Source organism: Monodon monoceros, unplaced genomic scaffold (assembly GCF_005190385.1).
Source record: "Monodon monoceros isolate NGI ecotype Baffin Bay Population unplaced genomic scaffold, NGI_Narwhal_1 Super_Scaffold_21, whole genome shotgun sequence".
Lineage (NCBI taxonomy): Eukaryota > Metazoa > Chordata > Mammalia > Artiodactyla > Monodontidae > Monodon > Monodon monoceros.
Genome location: NW_021703778.1, coordinates 77,700,548 through 77,724,350, shown reverse-complemented (window position 1 = coordinate 77,724,350; position 23,803 = coordinate 77,700,548). Strand labels below are relative to the sequence as shown.

Below are 23,803 nucleotides of genomic sequence, written 5' to 3'. Positions count from 1 at the left end.
ACGGAGAATTTGACGATTTGTCTGAAATTAATAGGTCTATAACATCCTAAGATTAATCTGAGTACAACACCTGCCATATAAAGACCCTGAAGATAAAATCCCGAACAGGGGATACACTATAACCTGGCACAGAGAATCTACACAAACTCAATTTTTAATTTACACACTTGTCATAGAAATCATGTTACAAAATGTTTATACCACGGACCAATTCCTGTGAAGGAAATAACATCTAAAACCATGGCATCATGTAGAAAATGAACTTTAGAAAATTCAGCAGGAAGAAAGTCACTGTTCAGTACCCCTTTATTAGTATAGCACTGATACAAACAGTCTTAAACAGAAGGGGTGGGGAGAAAAACTGGAACACATTTCATCCTTGAAATGGACAAAGAGGAAGAAACTACTTTAGCATTTCACACAACACAGCTGAGCAGGAAGAGCAAGAACTTAAAAAATCACTTCCCTTGGCATATTGGTCTATTCTCATTAAATTACAACTGAATCTGCCAGTGATGCTTTACAATATAATAGGTTCTTCAGGATGTCGTTAGCAAAATAATCTGGATTGGATGTGCCATTACACAGCTTTCTGAAATCTATAATAAATGATCTGGGGGAAGAGGGAGGTCATTATTTTTCAAGTGTACAAAACAGTAGAAATTTCAAGCTTTTTTTGCTACTGAACCCAAACTATACACCAAAGGATGTAAAATGAGCAACAATAATCAAATCAACACATGCACAATTAATACAACAAAGGGAGTAGCCTTCTCTAAAGACTGCAATCCTGTGTGATGCAGATTTAATTTAGGTCACAGAAAATTCTACAAAGACCTGACAGCTTCTGCTTTGACTGGATGAAACTTGCTGCATACATCAGCATAAATAGTTAGGTTCAACCTTACCTACACCAAGCAAAATCAAGTAACCTTCCTAAAGCTGAGAGAGGAAGCTACATCTTTACCTGCACCTTGAATTGTAGGGATCTTCTGATTTATCCTAGAAATGGTGCTCTCTTTCAGAAACTGATGATTATAGTAAAGAAAACCCACAGCTTAAAAAGAGCCCCCAGAAAGAAATCTATAAAAGGTAGGCTCTCCAACTAGAAGCACGCTTTAAATAATTAAGTCTTTCTGGCTTCTGTTGAGTATCCTTAACAGGGTAGCTGTGGAACACCATATCACTGATCTAATGTCACTTGTGTTTGCATTCTAAAAACCTCCCACACACACACCAAAAAAAAAAAAAAAAAAAAATTCGTAAAACAAAAAATAGCTTTTTAGAATCACTTCAGTACACCTCTAAAAAACACATCCTATAATAAAGTTTAAATACAATGTTTGAGGGTTGAAAAATTTAATCCACAGGTCAGAACTAGTCTGTCTATACTAATATAGGAAACCAAGATAAAATACAACTGCTAATAATTAATTATTTAACATTAAATTGCTCACTAATTAAAGAAACATTCTTTCCTACAGTAAAAAAAAAAAAAAAAAAAAAAATCCCCTAAATCGCAAAAACAATGCAGAGTTTGAAATAAGTTGCTGAAATAGGTTGTAACATACACAATGTTGGGTTTTTTAAAAATATTTATTTACTTATTTGGTTGCACCAGGTCTTACTTGTGGCAGGCGGGCTCCTTAGTTGTGGCTCCAGGGCTCCTTAGTTGTGGCATGCAAACTCCTAGTTGCAGCATGCATGTGGGATCTAGTTCCCTCAACAGGGATCGAACCCAGGCCCACTGCGTTGGAAGCGTGGAGTCTTATTCACTGCACCACCAGGGAAATCTCCATAATGTTGTTAATGTGAAATTTTGAAACTTATAAAAGCACCATATAATATGATACACAAATATTTAGTAAACTATAAAAACATGCATAGGTTTGAAAAACAGCAAATTCATAAAACTGATTACTTCTGAGACAGGGAGAGGGATGAGACTGGGAGGGATGCACAGGGGTCTCAACTACCTTGATTTTATAATCTGTATATTTATAAGATAAACTGGTAATATATTTTTGGCAGGCACTTTATATATTGGTCAATATGTTAGTCTTAATATGGATCTGCATGCTTCAAATATCTTATAATTTTTAAAAAATGAAAACAAAACACACAAAATTAACTCAGATCACAAAGCTAAATGTAGGACACAAAACTAAAATTCTGGAAAATAACAGGAAAAAAATCTAAGTGACCTTGGGTTTGATGATGACTTTTTTTTTTTTAAGATTTTTTTGATGTGGACCATTTTTAAAGTCTTTATTCAATTTGTTACAATTATTGCTTCTGCTTTATGTTTTGGTTTTTTGGCCGTGAGGCATGTGGGATTTTGTGGGATCTTACCTCCCTGACCAGGGATTAAACTTGCATCCCCTGCACTGGAAGGCGAAGTCCTAAGCACTGGACCACAAGGGAAGTCCCTAATGATGACTTTTTAGATACAACACCAAAAGCATGATCCAAGTAATAAAGAAACCTATAAGTTGGACTTCATTAAAATTAAAAACTTCTGTTCTGTGAAAGACATAATTAATGAAAAGACAAGTCACGCACTGGGAGAAATATTAGCAAAAGTAAATCTGATAAAGGAGTGTTACCCAAAATATACAAAGAACTCAAACTCAACAATAAGAAAACAAAAACATGATTAAAAGTAGATGGAGGGGGGCTTCCCTGGCGGTACAGTGGTTGGGAATCTGCCTGCCAATGCAGGGAACACGGGTTCGAGCCCTGGTCTGGGAAGATCCCACATGCCACGGAGCAACTAGGCGCATGAGCCACAACTACTGAGCCTGCGCATCTGGAGCCCGTGCTCTGCAACACAAGAGGCCGCGATAGTGAGAGGCCCACGCACTGCGATGAAGAGTGGCCCCCGCTTGCCGCAACTAGAGAAAGCCCTCGCACAGAAATGAAGACCCAACACAGCCAAAAATAAATAAATAAAGAGTGAAGTAAGTCAGAAAGAGAAAGACAAATACCGTATGCTAACACATATATATGGAATCTAAGAAAAAAAAAATGCCATGAAGAACCTAGGGGTAAGATGGGAATAAAGACACAGACCTACTAGAGAATGGACTTGAAGATATGGGGAGGGGGAACGGTAAGCTGTGACAAAGTGATAGAGTGGCATGGACACATATACACTACCAAACGTAAAATAGATAGCTAGTGGGAAGCAGCCGCATAGCACAGGGAGATCAGCTCCGTGTTCTGTGACCACCTAGAGGGGTGGGATAGGGAGGGTGGGAGGGAGGGAGACGCAAGAGGGAAGAGATATGGGAACATACGTATATGTATAACTGATTCACTTTGTTATAAAGCAGAAACTAACACACCATTGTAAAGCAATTATACTCCAATAAAGATGTTAAAAAAAAATAAAAACTAAATAAATAGATGAGCATTTAAAAAAAAAAAGTAGATGGGGGACTTCCCTGGTGGCGCAATGGATAAGAATCCGCCTGCCAATGCAGGGGACATGGGTTCGAGCCCTGGAAGATCCCACATGCCACGGAGCAACTGAGCCCATGTGCCACAACTACTGAGCCTGCACTCTAGAGCCCGCGAGCTGCAACTACTGAGCCTGCAAGCCACAACTACTGAGCCTGTGCACCACAACTACTGAAGCCCATGTGCTGCAACTACTGAAGCCGCATGCCTAGAGCCTGCACTCCACAACAAGAGAAGATACCTCAATGAGAAGCCTGCACACCGCAATGAAGAGCAGCCCCTGCTTGCCACAACTAGAGAAAGCCTGCAGGCAGTAACGAGAACCCAACAAAGCCAAAAAAAAAAAAAAAAAAAAAAAAAAGGAGATGGGACTTCCCTGGTGGTCCAGTGGTTAAGGCTCTGTGCTCCCAATGGAGGGGGCAAGGGTTTAATCTCTGGTCAGGGAGCTAAGATCCTGCATGCCACGTGGCACAACAAAAAAATAAATAAATAAACAAATAAAAAGTAAACAAAAGACCTAAAGACACCTAACCAAAAAAGATATACATGTGAAAAACTAAACACATGTAAAGATGCTCAACATCATAGGCCATTAGGGAATTGCAAATTAAAACAACGAGATACTACACCATACACCTATTAGAATGGCTAAAATTCAAAACACTGACAACACCAAATGCTGACAAGGATGTGGAGCAACAGGAACTCTCATTCATTGCTGGTAAGTATGCAAAATGGTACAATCACTTTGGAAAACAGTTTGGCAATTTCTTACAAAGCTAAACTGAGTCTTATTATATGATCTAGCAATTGTAGTCTGATTTGAGAACCAATGTCCACAAAAAAATCTGCACATGAATGTTTATAGCAGCTTTATTCATAATTGCAAAAACCTGGAAGAAATCAAGATATCCTTCAATTGGTAAATGGATAAACTATGGTAAATGCACACAATGAAGTATTATTCAGCAATGAAAATAAACGAGTTATCAAGTCACAAAAAGACATGGAGGAACCTTAAAGGTATACTGCTAAGTGAAAGAAGCCAGTGTGAAAAGACTATATTATATGATTTCAACTATATGACAGTCTGAAAAAGGCAAAACTATAGAAACAGTAAAAAGATGAGTGGCCGTATCAGCAGTCTGGGGGCAAGAGAGGGAGGGATGAACAGGTAGAACACAGAGGATTTACTGGGCAGTAAAACTATTCTGTATGATACTATAATGGTAGACCCAGGACATTATGAATTTGTCAAAACCCATGAAGGTGTACAACATAAAGAGTGAACCCTAATGCAAACTTTGGGCTTTAGTTCATATAATGTATCAATATTGGTTCATTAATGATAACAAATGTACCACTATTCTGCTTCAACCTTAAATGAGTGTACTGCAATTCAATTTTAGCACTAACCACTCAGAGTTAGTCTAGAACCCACAAACCAAAGGGCATTATCCCAAACAAGACTGCACTTACTTTAGATGCCAGCCACACTTCAGGGATCTCCAGGCCACCTGCATTTCTAATCAACTGGCCACAAATTCAGAGATTTCTATGATCACTTCAGTTTGATAACTTGCTAGGACAACTCCCATAACTCAGAAAAGCATTATACTTATGATTATAGTTTTATTATAAAGGATACACATATTGCAAGGTCTGAGATGGTCCTGAATGAAGGGCTTCCATGCCCTCTCCCCATGAGTGAGGGTGCATCATCCTCCCAACACATCAATATCTTAACCAATCAAAAAACGCCACTGAGCTTTGGTGTCCAGAGTCCTTATTAGGGTTTCATTACATAGGCATAATTGACTAAATCACTGGCCACATGATTAAACTCAATCTCCAAATCTTCTCTACCTCCCCAGAAGTCAGACTGGCCCAAAGTCCCAACCCTCTAATCATGTGGTTGGTGTTTCTGGTGACCAGGCCCCATCCTGAAGTTACCTAGAGGAACACCATGAATTCCCATATTAGCATAACAAAAGCACATCTCATTCATCCAAAAACTAAGTTAATACCCTCACTGTGCAAGAATCTTCTCTTAATTTTTTGACAAAATATTAAAGCAGAGTTTAATGACACAAACTTTTTTAGCTTCCTAAGAGGCCAGTGATACAAAAGGGATGAAAGGAAGGGAGTACTGACTAGAAGGCAACTTTCAAGGGGAGCACATTTCACAACTAGCTCAGATTGGAAATCACATCATATAAAAGTTATCAAAAAGAATCAAGAGGGGGCTTCCCTGGTGGCACAGTGGTTAAGAATCCACCTGCCAATGCAGTGGACATGGGTTCGAGCCCTGGTCCGGGAAGATCCCACATGCCACAGAGCAACTAAGCCCGTGCACCACAACTACTGAGCCTGTGCTCTAGAGCTGGCGTGCCACAACTACTGAGCCCGCGTGCCACAACTGATGAAGCCCACACGCCTACAGCCCATGCTCCACAACAACGGAAGCCACCACAATGAGAAGCCCGTACACCGCAATGAAGAGTAGCCCCCGCTCGCAGCAACCAGAGAAAGCTTGCGCACAGCAATGAAGACCCAACACAGCCAAAAATAAATAAATAAATAAATTTATTTTAAAAAAAAAGAATCAAGAGAAACCAATGCCATGTTTGCTAACATTGAGGCATATGTCAATATAAAACCCAGAACTGGCATACTGTTAATATAAAACCCATTTAAATCCATTTTTAAATGCATACATTGGTTATAGCACATAACAATGGTTATGGTCTATCATGATCAAATGGAATCCATACTGAATGAATTAACAGTAGGGGAATAAAATGGAATGTAAATCAAGTTGCATTCTTTCCAAAATCTGCCCCTTTCCATAGAGTTAAGTGAAGGAGCAAGGACTCAAAAACTATGTCACAAACCAAAGCGTTGAGGGTCAAAAATTATATTTTATAGAACTGTCATTTTCCTCACCAACACCAATAAATAAGTTATTAAATCTACCCTTTTGGCAAAATAAAGTCATTTCAATAGAACTAAAAGTTCTACAGTTTCAATGTCAACTCTTCTAAAAATAAACATTGCTGCCATGCCTCATAATTCAAATTGCAGCAGCAAGTCATTATTCTGTTTTATTCTTTTGACACATTTTAACTCATTTTATAAACCAAGAATTTGTTTCTGTTCTATAATCCTCGAAAAAAATGTTTATGGGAAGGCAATTTCATTTTGCTAGGTTGACAGTGACAGTCCCTTGGGGGAGAGACCAACTCAAGCAGGACTGAAACAGCTGTTAGGAGCCAATTTTCCTACCTGTTAATTGCTTTTGTGACTAGGCTGCACCAGCTCAGACATCCACCTGGCAAGCAGTAGATAAATCGAAATAGTCAAATCTCAGGAGTTTGAAAATTAGAAGGCTTTCCCCTTTCCTCTGCAAGAATTTAACTGGGGAACAGGAACAGCAAAGGAAGAGAAAAACGTGAAAAGTACATAAACATTTATTGCAAAAACACTCACTGTACCTTCCTGATTACCAGAAAATAAAGAAATAAAGAAAAGAAAAAGCCTTAAAAAAAAGAATTTTATAAATAGCCAATAGAAAAAGCATTCTTTTGGTCATTCAACAAATATTAACTGGAATGCCTACTATGGCAGACATTGTTCCAAGTGCTGGGGATACAGCATTAAACAAAACAGAATGTCTATGTCCCCAACAGAGGAGATAAACAAGAAATAAATAACTATCAGTTAGTCATTAGGTGCTAAGAAGAAAATAAAATATGGCCATTTGATAGTGTTGGAGAAGCACTAATTTATAGTGAGTTGTCAAGGAAAACCTCTTTGAAGAAGGAACATTTAAAGCTGAGACTTAAAAATGACAAGAAGGATATAGCCAAGCAACAGTCTGGGGGAAAACGATTCCCACAGAGCTACAAGTAGTAGAAGTCCCTGAAGCTAGAATGACTTTACAGAACAGAAAAGAAGGTCTATGTGGCTGGAGTTTCATGAATAGGGTTAAGAATGACAGCAGATAAGGTCTCCTTCAAAATGCCACAGCCATTTCAAAGTCATCAGTTGGAAAGATAAAAATAAAACTGTGACCAATGAGCTATTCATGGGAACTCGCTTTGGGACTAGTAATGACCACCAGGAAACTGTCAATAGAAAAAAAGAGAAACATGAGTTAAGCGCAGAGGTTTCTGAATCAGAAAGGATCAGCATCACAGTCTTAGCAGAACCAGTGTTTCAGTCACTCTAAGAGCAATAATGTTCTAAGTAAGATCAATATCTAAGGCTGGCATGTTAAAACACAGAAATCATAAATGAACTCTAGACGGAAATGAATGTTTCTGGACATGCTTGTCCTAATCCCTGCCAGATCTACTTATTCCAGATAGTCCAGAGATAGATCTCTTTTTAAAATTTAAATATAAACAATGGATACCATAAAATAATACCTGCCTAGAATAGAAATTTTTGAAAAGTTTGCCATGGGTAATGCTTTTCCTAGAATCACAAATTAGGATTTTAAAAACAAAAAAAAATTTAGTAAGTACTGGTAAGCACAAAATAAGTCTTTGAGTTTAAAAGCATCTATAACATTAAACGATGCTATATTTTAAAAATAAAACACATCTATTAAAATAGAACTCATCTTATTTGAAGGACAAACTATATTTTCCAGCACTGAAAGATTCACGGATATACAGCACTGCTGCATAATGCCAACAAGATTTTTTGTAATGGTGCTATAATGTAAAAATTCCCGAACCATGCTTACTGCTATTGAATAGACACATTTCTCTACAAAAGCATTTTGGTAAGGCTCTATTCATTTTGGGAAAAAAGAATAGAAAAATAATGGAGATCAAAAGCTTGCTTTACATGAGGTATGTGGCAATGTGTCTTCAAGCCACATGCTACTTAAAAAAAAAAGAACACTGGCATCTAGAATCCTACCTCAAACACTAAATTGAACCTCAGTTTTCCTCATCAGTAAAATGAGGATAATACCAACTCCTTTCACAAGATTGTGAGGAAGATTAAATGAAACGTAATAGGTGAAGATTAATGGAATCCAGTCTTACACGGTAATCACAATATCCATTAAAGGAATAGGGGCAAACACATGTTAAAAGAAGAGAGAGAAAAAAATCATAAATTATAGGTTATAAGCAATAAATACAATGTAAATAGTACTCCTCCCGTTGAATATACTACAGGCCAAACTCCTCTGTTTTACCTATGAAGAAATAAAAGCTCAGAGAGGTTAAGTGACCAGCCCAAAGTTAAAAAGCAGGCAGAAAAGGGGCTAAAATCTTGCTTAACTACTAAATCTGGCATACATTTTATAGAGGACTTTCACATACAAGATCCAGTTGATCTTCACTATGAGGTAGTTAATTTGACTCATGAGAAAGCCCAAGGCACCAAAGTTAGCTAGCCAGTTAGTGATGGAACCATGAGTAAAACCTGGGACACTGAATACTGCTTCTCTTAAGACAGAGACTGAAAGCCTTTCTTACTCATAACTTGACTAATACAAAAAACTATGCCTTAGCAAGCAATCACATTCTTGTACTCAATTAATAATTATGTTAAAGTCATACTACAAAGACATAAATGTTTCCATTCTGTATTTAATAGAATCAATCAGCTTCTTAACATAAAAATGCTCAAATCGAAGACAAGTTTTTTGACATATTTCCCAAACTAAAACCTCAGTAGATACTGGTTTAGTGCACGGCAGCAAGAATTATTTTTATTCTGTTTGTTCATAGATTATTTAAACAGGACAGCTGGGTTAGTGAGTTGCTGAATATTTTATCATAATCAAGCAGTACGTTGTTTCTATCACCGATGACCCCAACATTCACATTCTTAAAAATTACTTAATCCTTTAAATTGCCCTTTCTTTCATGTAAGATTCTGTAGTTAACCCGTAGGTCAATCAGTTCTTGTACTTAAGATGATTCACTTTCATAAAATAATTATGCTACAAATACTGCATTATTATGCAGCTGAAGGGACAGGCTGGGAAACTGATTAAAAGGACTCAAGTAGAGATGAGCCAATTGAAAAATACAGCATCTAAATAATAGTTACATTTACAATACATTTTTCTGAATGTCATTAAAAATATATATACATCTGCTTGATATTCCGAATTCTTGCTTTAAAAGGGATCAAGCTTTGAAGGAAGATTTCTAGGTTTAACAAGAGAACATGGCACAGCAATGTAGGAGGTCAGAGCTCAGCTACCATGAAGGTTTTCAGACCGTTTGTGCAAATAAGAGCGTGTTCCCTGAGTTCCAAACAGGTCTCTGCTCAAAACCACGTTCAAAGATGTGAAAATGGAGGGCCAAATGCATAAAAGTAATTTCTGAGTTTTGCAACTAATAACTGGCAACATTATTTTTGGGTGAGTGAGAGAAAAGAACCATTACATTAACACACAAATGAGCAGCAATCACTCACACTACCTTCCTATGTAAGAGAAGAATAAATATATAACTGGGGTGGGGATCAAGCACTTGAAATAGTTATGGCCAGAGATTACCATCAAAGTAACTGCTTAGCTCAGTTCATAAGACTTCACTTGGACTCATCAAGGATTGTCATCCAAAAGGCACAGCCTGAATGCACTAAGCTTTCTGGTGAATTGAGATTGTGCATACACCTTAAGGTACGTTGCTTGCCTGTCTTCTGAGCATTTTTAAAACTATATTTGATAATAATGCAATTTTGAATCCCTTTTACCTAGTGTTAGTTTTATAGTATACTTTTTAGGTAGACAAAACACTCAGTAAATGTGTTAGAGATTCAATTGATAAAACAAGGCCCAGCTTGTGAAAAAGCAACACTACACATAACACTTGATCCTCACAGCTTCCTCAGCCATAGCTCTAAAAAAGCCACACAATTCAGAATGATCATGCTGAAACATCTTATGAATTAATACAGATAAATTCTGTATTAGTCCATTTTGTTCTGTATTAAAATTATCTAAAATTGATCATTTGAAATTGACTGTTATGTAGCACAATCAATAATTGAAATGCTCCATTCCTCAATCACCTTGGTTATGCAGGAGTTTTCTGCAAACATAGTTCTCTAGAGAAATTCACATTTAAAGTGTTCCACTAATTACAGTCTCCATTCAACACACATTTATTGAGCACTTATTGTGTACCACGCACTATCAGTACAAGAAACAGCATGCTGAATCAAATTAGCCCTTGCCTTTGGAGGTAGAGGGCATGGCTTACAGAAAGGCAAATATTACATAATGCAACAAGTGCTATAAGAAATGTGCACTAATCACTGAGCATTAAACGATTAGTAGGAGTTTGGTAAATATACTAGAGATTGCTCATGAGGAGAGGGGAGTAGGACAGACCTACAGCCTGTGCAAAGTTGTACAGGTAGAAAAGAGTACTTATTTGGCAGGGCAACAACAGAGCTCAATAATAGCAAAAGTAAGCAATGACCAGAACAGGGCACAAAGGATGTTCAAAAAGCCACGTCAGGAGTTTAGCCTTTATCTCAACGAAAATGTGAAGCACTAAAAAGTTTCAAGCAGGGATGTGATAATGATTTTGGTTTAGAGAAATCCTTCTGGCTATACAACAGAAGGAAGGAATAAACTTGGAGGCAACCAAATCTAGTAGATTTATTAAAAGACTATTAAAATCACTACTACCTTTAGATCAAGGCAACAGGATCTGGCCTTCCTGTGGCCACACCTCTCTCCATGTAATAAGCAGAGAAAAGGGCCAAGAGGAAGTGTCACTTTACTTGGTCTCACCCCAAGAGACCACTTTCCACTGACCTGGAATCCCAGAACTCCTAGCCTAAATGTCAGAGCCCATTTCCAGGAAAGGTCCTCAGGCAGGTATGTGCAACCCTAGGCCTGAAAGGTAGCCAAAGGGCAGTTGCTGAGGGAAGATAGGGGCTGTGGAGAAAGCTTAGACATTTTACCACAATTTTAAATATATATATATGTATGTATATATATAATATTTGTAATACTGTATATATTATAAATAAACATTTAAGAAATATTTTATTGCGGTAAAATATATTTTATAATATATAAGGATATATATACATAAGTATATATAATATATACAATATTACAATATTGCATATATTATATGCAATATTGAAAATTAGCAATTTCATACCATACTCATGTATAAATGAATATTTGTGCCTAGAAACCTAACTTTTTTAATGATATATAGTCCTGATCTGAAATTTTAAATTTTTTAACTTTTTGAGAATTTCTGAAGAATTCTCTGACAGAAAATATTTCCCCTATAAAACAGACATACTAAAGTCAGGATCAACATACTAGAAAGTCAAAGCAATTTGAAGATAGATAAGCCAACCAGGTGTTAATAACAGGCTGGTGAAACAAAAAAGAAAAATCATTTAGTGAAGGATCAATGTGTGGCTAAAGGCAGATTATTTGTTATACACAAATGAGCTACTGTATTGCACAGCTCTTCTCATGAGTGTACAGAGATGCATTACCCTCACATTAAATAAAGACTCAGTGAGCAAAACACTGTGGCAAGCATCTGTTGGCTAATGACAAAGAAAACCATAGACCCTTTGAGGCCAATTTCCATCCAGCTGTAAGCATGGAAGCAGCAAACACACATACTGCTTTTCAATATCAATCCCAAATAACCATGAAAAAGAAGCTCCTCGGCTTTCAAAGCCATTACAAGTATTAATTACATATGCTAAACAATACACTTAGAAAAAGTTAACTCTAAATAAGCAGATATCGAAATATATAACTGCATTTTATTCTCATTCCACCTTTCTTTGTCTCCACATCCATAGTAAGGAGAATTGGCCTACAGAAGGCACTAAACAAAACTGTAAACTAGGCAAAGTTTGTCTTTTGCATCCAATCACTTACATTATCAGTTACTTTTTTCTGTCTTTATTTCACTACCTTTTCCTGCCTACCCTAACCCCAACATTCTTTTATTTTCCAGGACCTCTGCTGTAATGTTCTCTGAGGCCCGCCTTGGCCTCCCTTGCTCCTGTGTTGAATTTATTTATCTATATTTTTCTCAATGCATGTGACCTGATAAAAGAACAGCACCTGCAAACATCCGTAACTCCCTTCCTTTTGCCTCTCCTTCCATCCAGGACTAATGCTTTCACCTAAGCTCAAGACCACACTCTCTCTTGCCTTCTCAGAAACCTTTGAAATACCCTTTATCTTACCAATGTATTCAACTTTCTCTCTTCACTAGCATCTTTCCTTCATTACATAAACACATTTAAGTCTCTACCTAAAAAAACAACAAAACCTTTAGCTTAAAAGGCAAATAAATCCTACTATATGGAACTTACCCTATGGTGTCCTCCCTTTCGTCTCTGCCCTCACGCAAATTCCCTCTCCAGTCCACAGCAATATGACTTCTGCTAACACCATTAGATTAATCCAAGAGTTCTTAACCTAGGGCAGTAGGGTCTGTGGATAGAATTCAGAAGATCCATGAACTTAGATGGCAAAATAAATTATTTCTTTATTTTCTCCAAACCTCTAAAATTACTAATATATATACTGTACTTACAAATTTACTAAATTACTATTGGCCTGCCACTATATCTTGTTGTGTAGTATGTTAATTAAGCACATATTACTTTATCACAATTTGTTTGGTAATGATATTTTAGTATAATTGCTTTCCTTTGTAATCCTATGTATTTTATTTCCATCTGGGGCAAACTGTATTTTCCAAATATGCTGCAAAAATATCTCCCATTCCACATGCTCTTCTATGATGTAAATTTGCCACTTCCCCATAAAGAGGTAGAGCCTAATTCCCTTCTCCTTAAATCCAGAGTGGCACTTAACTTGCTAGTAACCAAGAGAGTGTGGTGGAAGTGACACTGAGTGACTTCTAATGCTGGTTAAGGAAAAGTCATGCAGGTTCTGGGACTAGGTTTGGGGTGATTTGTTAAACAGCGATTAACCAGTGATTACCAGAACAAAATTCAGTACCTGGAACTAGAGTACTAACATAACAAAAACATGTGATACTGGCTTTGGGATTGGGTGGTAGACACAAGGTGGAAGGGCCCTAAGAATCTCATTAGCAAAAGCTTGATGAGCCTTGAGAAGGTTACTGGAGAAGCCTTAAAGGAGTGAGTAAAATGCCCTCAGAAGCTGGAGGAAAGAAGACCCTTGTTATAAAGCGGCAGAAAATTTAGTAAAACTGTTGCCTCTGCTAAGTTAAAAAGCAGAAAATGTTGATAATGAACTGTTACTTCTAGCTAAGGTAATTCCCAAGCAGAAGGTCCAAAGTGTCAACTGATTTCTTTTATATGTATAGTATTGTAGAAGGTACAGATAGAGAGATGAGTTAAAGAAAGTATTCTGTTTTCAAGCAAAATTTAAGGAAATATAAAGGAACCAGCAATTGCTGCGTTCAAAAGTAAAACTATTTTCATCTACAATCTCTCCCAGCAGAGAATGCTCAAAGTAAGAAAAGGTCTGAAGACAAAGATCAAATAGAGGGTGCTGAAAGGAAAATCTGGTCTCCAGGAAGAGAGGAAGCCAACGGTGTTACTGAAAAATCCTTTATTAACACCCGGTTTCTCCTTGATCTCCTTCCCAGTGCCTTTTTCTGTACTTGTCCACTAAAACTAGATGTGCTCAAGGCTTTTGTACTCAAATCCTGAGCAATTTCTTCTTCAACCACTCCTGAAAAATCTATTAACCCAAAAATCTCTCCCTCAAGCCCCCACCTCTCTCTAAGAATTGTACACAGACCTACACATCTCCACTTGAATATCTCAGAGAAACCTCAAACTAAATTATTTCAAAACCCTATCCATCCCTACTCCACAAGTTATTTCTACACATGAACATGCATTGGGAATAAATAGCACTACCATCCATTTAATTGCACAATGTAGGAGTCATCCCTGATTTCTTCCTCTCCTTCTCCCTGCCCCCATCCTCCCCCAACCAACAGTTAATAATATCAGTCATCAAGTTCTATAGATTCTACCTGCTAAACCTCTCTGGAGTCTACCCCCTCTTCAGTTACATCCTGTCTGGACTACCTTCCAAGCAGTCTCTCTGTTCCAATATATATTTCATACTATTCTCAAAATCACCTTCTTAAAACAAAATATTAAACATGTTAACCTCCTGCTTAAGACCCTTCAGAGATCCCTATCAAAACCTTTTGACAGGGCTTCCCTGGTGGCGCAGTGGTGGAGAGTCCGCCTGCCGTTGCAGGGGACACGGGTTCGTGCCCCGGTCCGGGAAGATCCCACATGCCGCGGGGCGGCTGGGCCCGTGAGCCATGGCCACTGAGCCTGCGCGTCCGGAGCCTGTGCTCCGCAACGGGAGAGGCCACAACAGTGAGAGGCCCGCGTACCGCAAAAAAAAAATAACCTTTTGACATAGCTTACAAGTAAGTACTTTTCGATCCAGCCCTCCCCTACAAACTACCCCACATACCATTTATTCTAAGTACGCCAAAATAAGGACCCAACATGATTAGGAGTACGTACTTTTCCCCCTAGGAAGCAACTCCTGTTATGAATCCTAAGTACTCTGCTATGTATTTACTGCTTCAACAATTATAGAGCACCTACTCTGTGGCAAATCTGGCAGGACCTATGCCAGGGCTAGGAATACAAAAATAAATGAGAAACAGGTCCTGGCCTCTTCCCTGGAAGCGCACAGAAAGAAGGAAAATAAGTACAACACATGGATTTATAATGGAAGGTAGCATGATGTGGTGGATTGACTATTCGAGGGGGGCAGAGAGGTAGAGCAGAGAGTAAGAAAAACAACAGGATAAATACAGTACTTTCTCCTGGGGCAGCAAGTCTCTTTGATGTAGAAACTTAAAGCATTTTAATATTAATATACTCATTATAAGCAGAATACAAATTACATGAAAGATGCAATAAAATACTTTAAAATTCATGGGCCATTTTGGGTAAGAATGACTATCCAGAGTTAAAATTTAAAGTAATATGACTAAGCAGAAAGATAGCCACGTTAAGTCAGAGACCCTCTTAGAATTGAGCAACTCATACCACCTAAAGGCTGGCTTTTTGGCTCCACCTATCCAAAAAGCCAACACTAGCTGGGTGAAAATTCAGTGAAATACCACTGGATGGTCAAAAAGATTCTGTAGGACTCTTTGTTACAGCCAGCCTACACCTCTACACAGCCTCTATAGAGGGCTTCAGACATGGCAAGAAGGCTTACAGGTGACTGAGGAATCTTCAACTTACTCACTTGGCTCGGTCAGATTAAAGTTACCTGTAATTATACAAAGGAAGTCTAAGAAGACCAGGAAAAATTATACACTGGCTCCAACTCCTACAGAGATGATGAGTTAGCAAAACTGCTGATGCCCTTTCAGAAGATCAGCCCTTGGGGAAGTTACACAGGAAAAATGGAGAGACCTATGAGAAACACCTGCGGTGACAAGGACCCATTTTGAACTGGTATGTGTGGAATGGTGGCTTTGGCCTGAGGCAAGAGGCAGCCCACCAAAGCCATGGGATAACAAAACAGAAAAAGAACTACTGAAGTTCTGTTTTTGCTTTTCTTGTGTCCCAGCAACTATGTGCACATGACGTGGTCCCATATATGGGACAACCTCTGGTCTCTGGTCCTCAGGAAAATAGGAGCTGAGAAAAACAGCTGGATACACACTAACCTCCCTTGGCTGCTTCTTCACATCACCCTCTGCTCCTACACAAACCTCTTCCTCAAGAGAAACAGAAAAGAAGTGACCTGAGATTATATTGTATGGGGTTAGGAGTGACTGACTGACTCAAGCTCTCTGAGGCCTGGGGCTCTCTAACTCCTACCCTGATATCACTGGGACATAAACCTGATTATCCCCACAGAAGCACTGTCTGACAGAGTAAAATATCAAGTACCAAAGAGTAAGTGTAAAACAAGATATTTTAGTCTGTTCGAGCTACCATTACAAAATACCATAGACAAGATAGCTTAAACAACAGAAATACTTCCTCACAGTTCTGGAGGCTGGAGGTCTGCAATTAGGGTGCCAGCACGGTCAGGTTCTGGTGAGAGCTCCCTTTCTGGCTTGCAGATGGCCACCTTCTGGCTGTGTCCACATAGAAGACAGAAAGGAACAGCAAGCTCTCTGGTTATCTATTCTTATAAAAGCACTAACCTCACTGAACCAGGGCCCCACCTTCATGACCTCATCTAACCCTAATTATCTCCCAAAGGCCCCACCTCCAAATACCACACATTGGACATTAGAGCTTCAACACACGAATTTGGGGTAGGGGGAATGACATACAGTCAGTCCATAACATCTATTTATTTTTAAAAAGGTGAAATTTGATCCTAACATTGTACCATATGAAAAATCAACACCAGATGGATCAAAGACTTAAACATCGAAAACAACTTTAAAAAACTTAGTGGAAAAGATGACTATCTTTTGACCACAGGGTAAGGAAAATTTTCTTAAATAAGAAAAATTTGACTATACTAAGAACCACTGTTCATCAAAAAATACCTTCAAGAAAGTAAAAATACAAGTTATAAACTAGCAAAAAGTGTTCACAATACACACAACTTGTAATGCACTATTATCAATAACATATAAAGGAGTAACACACACACACACAATCAGAACATGGCCAGAAAAATGGGCAAGAGACAATGAAGAGGCATTTCACAGCAGAATGCAACATATAACCAACACATGTACGAAAAACTGTTCATCACTGGGGATCACAGATTTTCAAAGCAAGACCCTGTGTCACGAAAAACCATGGAAAGCTTTGTAATGGACCAAAAAACAAAGAAACAAACAAATAAAAATCAGTCAATCTTCTCTCAAGTTCATACATACATCACCTCCATCTTTCATTGCCTTTGAGCAATTTTTCAATTTGATGAAATGTAGAAAATTGATGATAATGTGAATTATTCTTGTGTACAACAGAGCAAATTACTTGTGTCCAGTGGATTACAATTGGTAATTGCACAGGAGATATACTAATTTTTGCATTTATTTGAAAATGTTATTTCAGCATTCCTTTACTACACATAAATGAGTAACTCTTCAAATTTCCCTTTGAACTGATTTTAACATCTTACCAGTTTCCTCAATAGTGAGTTAAATAAAATACTTGACAAGTGACAATTTTATATCTGTATGAGAGTCACAATTATATCTCCTTTTAAAAATCCTTTATGACCACAATTAAAATTCAACATCACCCACTATGATTTAAAAAAAAAACAAAAAACAAAAAACCTTACAGCAAACGAGGAATAGAAAGGGTTACTCAACCCAAAGATAACACCTTCATGGTGAAAGACTGAAAACTTTTTCCCCCAAATCAGGAACAATCCAAGGATGTCTGCTCTCACCACTTGCATTCAAAATTGTACTAGAGGTTCTAGTTAGTAAATAAGGCAAGGGAAAAATGATAAGATGATAGAAAGAATTTAAAAAATAAATGATAGGAAGAAGTAAAACTGTCTTTACTTACAAACATATCAGTTACATAGTAAAGCCTAGAAAATCTTAAGAAAAAAAAAGGCTACTAAAACTTACAAAGGCCAATATACAAAATTAAATGATATACTAGTAATGAACAACTGGAAATGAAACACTTTTGAAATGCCATTACAATAGCATTAAAAAATCAAAGTAGAAGACTTGTACACTGAATACTAAAAAAAATACATAGTTCTTGAGAAATTAAAGATGATCTAAATAAGTGGAGTGAGATATCATGTTTATAAAGTGTTAAGATGCCTACTCACTCCAAATTGACCTGTGGAGTAAGTACAGTGTGAAGCAAAATCTACAAACGTTTTTTCAGAAAATGAAAAGCTAATCCTAAAACCTAAGTGGTAAAGTGGATTTTAACATTTAAATGAAAATACAAGGAGCCTAGAAGAGCCAAAACAAATCTTTAAGAAAAACAAAATTAGAGAACTTACACTATCTGACTTCCAAACTTATAAAGCTACTGTAATCAAGATAGTATGGTATCAGCAAAAAGAAGAAAAATACATCAATGGAACAGAAGACAGAACCCAGACACACACATACACAGTCAACTTTTTTTTTTTTTTTTTTGGCTGCATTGGATCTTTGTTGCTGCACGCAGGCTTTCTCTAATTGCGGTGAGCGGGAGTCACTCTTTGTTGAGGTGTGCGGGCTTCTCACTGCGGTGGCTTATCTTGCTACGGAGCATGGGCTCTAGGCACACGGGCTTCAGTAGTTGTGGCACACTGGCTCAGTAGTTGTGGCTCGTGGGCTCTAGAGCACAGGCTCAGTAGTTGTGGTGCACGGGCTTAGTTGCTCTGTGGCATGTGGGATCTTCCCGGACCAGGGCTCGAACCCACGTTCCCTGCATTGGCAGGCGGATTCTTAACCACTGTGCCACCAGGGAAGTCCCTGTCAACTGATTTTTGACAAAGTCATCAAAGCAATTCAATGAGGAAAAGAAAGTCTTTTCAACAAATGGTACTGGGAAAACTGGTTGCCCACATGCAAAAGAATGAAGTTGAACCCTCACCAGCACCATATACAAAAGTTAACTCAAAATGGATCAAATACTTAAATGTAAGACCTAAAACAAATACCTAAATGTAAGACCTTTCTCTTAGAAGAAAACATACGGCAAAAGTTTCAGAGCATTGGATTTGGCAATGATTTCTTGGATTTAACACCAAAGGCATATGTAACAAAAGACAAAACAGACAAATTGGACTTCGTGAAAATTTTTGTTTTGTGCATCCAAAGACACTATTCATGGAGTAAAAAGGCAAGCCACAGAATGGGAGAAAATATTTGCAAATCATATATATGATAAGGGATTAATATCGAAAATATATAGAGAACTCCTAAAACTCACCACCAACAACAAAAATAACCCTATTCAAAAATGGGCAAAGGACGTGAATAGACATTTCCCCAAGAAGATATATGAATGGCCAATAAGCACAGGAAAAGATGCTCAACATCACTAATCATTAGGGAAATGCAAATCAAAACTACATCTCACACCCACTAGTATGGCTACTATGAAAAAAATAGTAAACAAGTTTTGGCAAAATGTGGAGAAACTGGAAGTCTTGTGCACTGTTCAGGGGAATTTTAAATGGTACTTCTGCTGTGGAAAGCAATATAAAATACATTCCTCAAAAATGAAAATAGAATTACCAAATGATCCAGCAAATCCACTTCTGGGTATAAACCCAAAAGAACTGAAAGCAGGATCATGAAGAGATATTGGTACACCCAAGTTCACAGGAGCATTTTTCATAGTAGCTAAAACATAGAAGCAACCCAAGTATCCATCAACAGATGAATAGATAAGCAAAATATGGTATATACATATAATGGAATATTATTCAGCTTTACAAAGAAAGGGAAAATATACTACAACACAGATGAACCTTGAGGACATTATGCTAAGTGAAATAAGCCAGTCACTAAAAGACAAATACTGTATGATTCCACTTACATGAGGTACTTAGAGTAGTCAAAGTCATAAAGACAGAAAGCATTATTGTGGTTGCCTGGGACTGGGGGGAGGGGAAAATGGGGGTTTGTTTCACAAGATGAAAGGAGTTATGGGGATAGATGGTGGTGATCGCTGCACAACGTGAAAGCATTTAGTACCACTGAACTGTACACTTAAATATGGTTAAAATGATAATTTTTTTGTTACGTATATTTGACCACAAATTTTTTAAAAGACATATTAAGAGAGCGAGAATGGGAGAAAAGAAGTTTGTGATGGTGAGAAAAGATGATTTTTTTTTAAAAAAAATTGATAGAAATCAGAATAGTGGTTCACTCTGGTGAAAAGAATGTCAAGGAAGGAGGCTGAGGAAACTGAAGGGGTAATAAAAATGTTCTAAATTTTTATAGGGGATTGCATTATATAGGTATATGCACATGTCAAAACTCACTGAACTGTATATTTAAGATCTGTGCATTTTATTGTAAAGTTGAAAATTATATCTCGCTTTTAAAGTTTTTTTAAAGATCACAACTAGATACTATTTTAGATCATTCAACTAGAAAATTTTTAAAGTCTGAAAACACCAAGTACTGGAAAGACTGTAAAACAACAGGATCTCTTATACACTGATTGTATGGTAGAAGGATAAAATGGGGCAATCACTCTAGAAATAAACTTTGGATTATCTTTTTAAGTTTAATATTTACTACTGATACTGTATGACCCAGCAATTCCATTCATAGTTCCATACCCAGGAGAACCTCTTGCACATGAACTGTAAGAGTCATGTACAGGAATGTTTCTTGCATCAGTGTTAAAAACAGCAAACACCTGAAGACAGAATTTTTTATGACTCAAACCCAGAAATAAATTGAGCGTGATAACTAAGGGTATCAGTTTCAAATATTGAAGATGTCTTTATGTTTTAAAGACAACTCAGTTTTAGTATGTATATATTATCAGTTTGTTCAAGGTGTGTGTGTACAGAACAAATCCAAAATTAAGGCATAGAATTAAGGTACTATAATGAATTTTTATTTTAAAAGGTAGAATTTATTCATTCAACATGGCTTTTATGAGAGTAAAGATTGGAACTTATCTAAATGCTGGTTACATCATCTATACTATATTCATACGCAAAATATCCTGCAGCTGTAAACATGAATGAAGTAGATCTAAATATACAGAAAGATCTCCAAGTCATGAAAGGAAGTTGAAAAAGGAAGAAGTAGAACAGTACATTCTCATGGATTAAAATAAATTCCAATATAGATATTTTAAAATTTATATTTACATTTGCAAAAATAATTTGAAAGCTAATAAACTGCTAATGGAACTTTCTTCTGAAAATAAGAACAGGGGATCTAAGGTGAAAGGAAGATTTACTTTTCACTGTAAATCCTTTGGTACCATCTGTATTTCTGACCACATACCTGCTTTTTCAATTTACATGGAGGGAGGGGAGAAAGAGGCTCTCAGACTTCCATGTTTCTGGCAAGCAACCTCTCCCCATGCCTCACAGCAGATATGCCAAACCTTCACCACTCCCTTCAAACTCCATATCTCACCCCTGTTGCCTCCCTCCAGAACATCGCCAACCACAACATCACCAAGCCAAGGACCTTGTTTTCCACTTCAGAGAAAAGGGGAACTGCCTATATTTCCTAATTCATTCCCATAAATTTATCTCTGGCTACATCCATGGACATATCCTTCCCTCAGAAGAAACAGGCCACTTCAGGCAAATATGTATTCCAGATGCAATCTTTCACCTCTGCAGGGGAGCCTATTCTCTGTGTCATTCCTCTCTCCACTTCCACAAGCTTGCTCGTAACTGGCCCCTTCTCCCACCAGCTCTGTACATACACATGCTCAAAAGTCTCTCCTATATTAAAAAATATCTTATGTTCTCCTCTATGTAGCACCCTAAACTCATTCTTCCCCTTCACAGTTAAACCTCTCACAACAGTAGTCCTTAATCCCTGACAGTTTCTTCTTCTTCATTTCCCATTCACTGCTTAACCTACCAGAATCTTGTTTCCGTCCTCACCACTAAAAAAACAAAAACAAAAACCACTCTTGTTACTCTTGCTAAAATCACTAAAAGACTAAACCAATAGTCATTTTGTGAACCTTACTTTACTTGATCTCTCTGCAGTATCTGACACTGCTGACTTCTGCCACTCTTTTATTTTTTTTAAATAAATTTTTATTTATTTATTTTTGGCTGTGTTGCTGCGCGCGGGCTTTCTCTAGTTGCGGCAAGCAGGAGCTAATCTTCGTTGTGGTGCGCGGCCTTCTCATTGTGGTGGCTTCTCTTGTTGCAGAGCACGGGCTCTAGGTGCACGGTCTTCAGTAGCTGTGGCTCGCAGGCTCTAGAACGCAGGCTCAGTAGTTGTGGCGCACAGGCTTAGTTGCTCTGCGGCATGTGGGATCCTCCCGGAGGGCTCAAGCCTGTGTCCCCTGCATTGGCAGGCGGATTCTTAACCACTGAGCCACCAGGGAAGTTCCTGACACTCTTCTTGAAACCCTCTAATCCCCTGGCTTCTGTGACACATCTCTCTTCTATCTCTACGATATGCATTGGAGATTCAAAGATGTATACGACAAGTCCCTGACTTCAAGGAGCACAGATTCTAAAATGAGAGAAATATATGCAAACGATCACAACACAGTGAAATAGTACTATGATAGTTATAGGTACAAAGTGCTGCAGTAGCTGCGTGATGGAGAAAGAGAGGGAGCATGAATTCTAATAGGCAGCAACTAGAATGTATAAAGTCACACATATAAATCAGCATGGTATGTACAGGGAATTTAATTCATAATCGTTCAGCATACAAGTTCTGAAATCTGATTCTACTATTTACCAGCTCAATGACATAAAATAACAATCTCTATTTCAAAGGACTACTATGAAAATTAAATTAAATAGGGTCTTAGCATAGGGTCTGGCATATATTGAAAGGTCTCAATAAATGTTAACTTTTTCATGACAAAAACACTGAACAAACTAGGAATAAAAGGGAACTTCCTCAACCTGATAAAGGGCAGTTAGGAAAAACCCACAGGTAACATCATACTTAATGCTAAAAGACTGAATTATTTCCCCCTAAGATCAGGAACAAGATGAGGATGACTGCTCTCACCACTTCTATTTAACACTGTGCTGAAGGTTTTAGTCAGGGCAATTAGGTAATAAAAAGACATAAAAGGCATCCAGATTGGAAAGGAATAAATAAAACTATCACTATTTGCAGATGACAAGATATTAAATATAAAAAAAAATTCTAAGTAATAACTACTAGAACTCATAGTTGAACTAAGAGTTCAGCAAGGGTGCACGATTAAAAAATCAATTACATTTCTATACTCCAGCAATGAACAATCCAAAAACAAAAGTAAAGAAACTATGCCATTCACAATACTATGAAAAAGAGTAAAGGACTTAAGAATAAATTTGACAAAAAAAGCACAACACATACATTGAAAATTATAAAACATCATTGAAAGAAATTAAAGAACACCTAAATAAATGAAGAGACCTCCAATGTTCATGGATTGGAAGGCTTACTATTGTAAAGTTTCCAAACTGATTTACAGATTCATAATACAGATCAACACAGTCTCTATCAAAATCCCAGATGGATCTTTTTATGTAGAACTTGACAAGCTGATCCTAAAATTCATATGAAAATGCAAGGGGGGACTTCCCTGGTGGTCCAGTGGTTAAGAATCCATCTTGCAATGCACGGACACCCGTTCAATCCCTGGTCCGGGAACTAAGATCCCACATGCCGTGGGGCAACCAAGCCTGCACGCCACAACT

General features: G+C 37.6%; 1 protein-coding gene across 7 annotated transcripts in view; it reads right to left on the bottom strand.

The window, feature by feature from the left end:
* Positions 1–23,803, bottom strand: part of PEAK1 (pseudopodium enriched atypical kinase 1) — a 296,325-nt gene that overhangs the window by 217,991 nt on the left and 54,531 nt on the right. For 2 of the 7 annotated variants that reach the window (XM_029236366.1, XM_029236373.1), the window contains exon 3: positions 12,814–12,934. The exons of 3 other annotated variants lie outside the window; for them this stretch is intronic. The gene's annotated coding sequence lies outside the window, so the exon portion shown is untranslated. Of the gene's footprint in view, positions 1–12,813; positions 12,935–16,481; positions 16,575–23,803 lie in introns of all 7 variants that reach the window. 2 more of the 7 variants (XM_029236367.1, XM_029236369.1) reach the window with 2 other exon arrangements.